This window comes from Cavia porcellus, unplaced genomic scaffold, assembly GCF_034190915.1.
Source record: "Cavia porcellus strain 051 isolate PalLab524CR breed Dunkin Hartley unplaced genomic scaffold, mCavPor4.1 scaffold_8, whole genome shotgun sequence".
NCBI lineage: Eukaryota > Metazoa > Chordata > Mammalia > Rodentia > Caviidae > Cavia > Cavia porcellus.
This window is the reverse complement of record NW_026947491.1, coordinates 53405573-53410058: the sequence shown is the minus strand read 5'-3', so window position 1 is coordinate 53410058 and position 4486 is coordinate 53405573.

The window sequence follows — 4486 nt, the reverse complement described above, 5'->3', positions numbered from 1 at the left end:
GCAAAAACCCCACAAACATGTGGAAACTGAATAGCACACTCTTAAGTAATCAGTGAGTCACAAGAAATTAAACAATACCTACAAGCAAACAAAAATACAAATACAACTTACCAGAATCTGTGGGATGCAATGAAAGCCATCCTCAGAGGACAATTTATTACACTGAGTTGCCACATCAGGAAAACAGAATGAATAAAATTAAATAACCTGATGTTATACCTCAAATATCTAGAAAAAGAAAAACAAGTCAAGCCCAAAGCCTAAAAAAAGGACGAAATTATAAAAATCAGAGCAGAAATTAATGCAATAGAGACTAAGAAAACAATCCACAGAATCAATTAATCAAAGAGTTGGTACTTTGAAAGAATAAGTAAAATTGAGAAAGCCCTTAGCCAACCTAATTTTTAAAAAGGGAAGAAAAAGCTCAAATTTATGCAATAAGGAATGAAAGAGGTGAAATCACAACAGACTCTATAGAAATACAGAAGATCATCAGCACCTATTTTGAAAACCTCTACTCTCATAGGTTTAGTAACACAGAAGAACATAGACAGATTCTTAGAAACATATGAAGTACCAAAGCTAGGTCAAGAAGATGTAAAACTGCTGAATAACCCATTTTGTATTAATGAAATTGTAAATGTAATTAAATGATTACCTACAAATAAGAGTCCAGGCAGAGACAAATTCACTGCAGAATTCTGCTAGAAGTACAAACAAGAATTAATGCCGACACTCCTCAAACTCTTCAATGAAATTGAAAGGGACGCAATCCTTCCTAAGTCATTTCTGGGAGCAAATATTACTCTAATATCAAAACCAGAGAAAAATGTAACTAAAAAAGATAACTACAGGCCAATCTCCCTAATGAACACCGATGCAAAAATCCTCAATAAAATACTGGCAAATAGGATGCAGCAAATCATCAAGAATATTATACACTTTGACCAAGTGGTATTCATCCCAGGCATGCAGGGATGGTTCAACGTACTTAAATAAATAAATGTAATCCACCATATCAATGAAGCCAAGAGTAAGAATAACATGATCATTTCTATAGATTCAGATAAAGCTTTTGATAAGGTCCAATATTAATTTATGATAAGAACCTTTGGAATAGATGGCCTTTACCTCAATATAATAAAGGCCATCTATGACAAACCAACAGCCAGAATCATACTAAATGGCCAAAAACTGAAGGACTTTACTTTAAAATCAGGCACAAGACAAGGATGTCTCTTATCACTGCTCCTATTTAATATAGTATGGGAAATACTAGCCAGAGCAATTAGACAAGAGAGAAACAAAAGGGGTAAAGATAGGAAAAGAAGAAGTTAAATTATCATTATTTGCAGATGACATGATACTCTACATAAAAGACCCCCAAAACTCCATTGTAAGACTCTTAAATATAATAAATAAATCTAGCAATGTAGCTGAATACAAAATCAATACTCAGAAATCAATAGCATTCCTATACACTAACAACAAAATCACTGAGAGAGAAATAAGAGAAGCCACATCCTTCACACTAGCAACCAAAAAAAATGAAATATTTAAGAATTATTCTCACAAAAGAAGTGAAAGACCTATACAAGGAAAATTATAATACACTGAAAAAAAATTGAAGAGGATCTCAGAAAGTGGAAAGACATCCCTTGTTCATGGATAGGAAGAATAAATATTGTGAAAATGGCCATTCTCCCAAAACTGTTATACAGATTCAATGCAATCCCAATAAAAATACCATCAACATACCTCATAAATCTAGAGAAATGACTCCTAAAGTTCATCTGGAACCAGAAGACACATAGAATAGGAAAGAAAGTTCTAAGCAGCAAAGGTAAGCCAGGGGGCATCACAATCCCTGACTTGAAGTTATACTACAAAGCAGCCGTAGTAAAATCAACATGGTACTGGAATCAAAACGGAGCTGAAGATCAATGGAATAGACTAAAAGATACAACCACAACTATAAACACACTCAACTACCTTAACTTTGATAAAGGGGCCAAAGAGGTTCACTGAAAGAAAGACAGTCTCTTTAATAAATGGTGTTGGAAAAACTGGCTCTCCACAGGCCAAAAACTACAACTAGACCCATGCTTATCACCATGTACTAAATTAAAATCTAAATGGATCAAAGATCTGAATATTAAAACAGAAACACTAAATCTATTGGAAGACAAATTGGGTAAAAACCTTGAAGACATAGGTGTAGATAGAGAATTCATGTGCAGGACGCAAACCACATGGGAAATACTTCCCAGAATCAATAACTTTGATCATGTCTTATTAAAAAGTTTCTGCATGTCAAAAGAAATCTCCAGCATAGTGAAAAGAAAACCCATAAGCTGGGAAAAAATCTTAGTGAACTCTCCCTCAAAGGACTTCTGTCTAAAACACATAAAGAATTTTTAAAAAATCAGACCCCCAAAATTCAAAGATCCAATCCAAATATGGGCATCTGAGATGAATACACAATTCTCAAATGAAGAAATACAAATGGCAAATAAATACATGAAAAAATGTTCATCATGATTAGTCATTAGACAAATGCAAATTAAAACCACACTGAGATTCCATCTCACTCCTGAAAGAATCGCCAGCATCAAGAAAACCACCAACAACAAATGCTGGAGAGGCTGTGCGGGAAAAAGGAACTTTCTTGCACTGTTGGTGGGAGTGTAGACTGTGCAACCATTGTGGAGGCCAGTCTGGAGATTTCTCAAAAACCTGGGATTGGAAGTCCCATTTGTTCCAGCTGTTCCACTTCTAGGCATATTCCCAGAAGAACTGAAAATATCATACCACAGTGATATATGTGCACCCATGTTTATAGCAGCACAATTTGTAATAGCCAGATCTTGGAAACAACCTAACTGTCCATCAACTGAGGAATGGATAAAAAAGATGTGGCATTTTTATACAATGGAGTACTACTCAGCTATAAAGAATGAACACATTGAGATATTTATAAATAAATGGGTGCAGCTTGAGATCATACTCAGAAGTGAAATAAATCAAACTAACATGTATAAATGCTAAATGGTTTCCCCAGAGTGAGAAATGGGAAAAATACATAAAAGTATGTGGTATCATGAATCCCATTACATTGTTTTAAAGCCTTATTATGTTTTCATTCATTAATTTTTTATTCTAGGTTGTTTGATTTTATTGTCTGTGATGGTGTGAACAGTTATTTTGAAGAAAACAAGACATCATAATAGCTAGTGATGATTTAATATCAGCTTGTTTTGAAGTCCCATCAAGCTTTTGTTTTGTCTCCATCAGTTTTATCATGGTGTATTTTATTGGATTTTATTATATGTGATAGTATAAACAATATTTTTATAGACAAGGAGATACTGTAGAAAGCATTGTTCATTTTCTCTTATTTGGTTCTAAATACCATGTAATACTTTCATTCTCTTGAATGGTTTTACACTGTCTTGATATGTTTGATGCTATAGTATATGAAGTTATACTCAAATATTTCAAGGAAAGAGACATTATGGTAACTACTGTTATGTCGGGTTATCTTGTGGTGAAGCATTATGTTGCTTAAATTGTTCTGTTCTGACCTCTGTTGTTATGTTGCTACATCCTCTTTTATCTTAATCCCCTTGTTTTTTAATTTTTCAATAAAAATATTCCATTGTATAAAAATACCAATTCTTTTTCATCCACTCTGTGGTGGATGTGCATCTCAGTTGTTTCCAAAATTTAACTACTACAAATTGTGTTGCTATGAACATGGGTGCACATATATCACTGTGATATGACCTTTTCAATTTTTCTGGGAAAATACCCAGGAGGAAAATAGCTGGTTTGAATGCAACTTCCAATCCTACTATTCTGAGAATGCTCCACACTGATTTCCATAGTGGGTACACTGGGCTACACTCCCACCAACAGTGGAGCAGTGTTCCTCTTTCCCTGCAACCTCACCAACATTTGTTGTCATTTGACTTCTTTGATGGCAGCCATTCTTTCCTGAATGACATGAAATCTCAAAGTTATTTTAATTTGCATTTCTCAAAAAACCAGTGATGGTGAACATTTCTTCGTGTATTTATTTGCCATTTGTATATCTTCATCTGAGAACTGTGTGTTAATCTTAGATGCCCATTTTTGGAGTGTGTCTTTAAATTTGGGGTGGCTTGATGATTTTCAATTCTTTATATTTTCTGGATATAAGTCCTTTGTCTGAGTGGTTGTTGGCTAAAATTCTTTCCCATTCTGTATGTTTTAATTTCACTCTGTTGGTGATTTCCTTTGAAGTTCAGAAACTTTTCAATAATATGAGATCCCAGTGGTTGATTCTTTGAAGTGCTTCCCATGCAGCTTGTATTTTGTTCATGAATTCTCTGCCTACTCCTATGTCTCCAAGACTTCTACCTACCTTGTCTCCCAGTAGATTTAGTGCTTCTGTTTTAATATTTAGGTCTTTGATCCATTTAGACTTTAGTATTGTACATGGTGA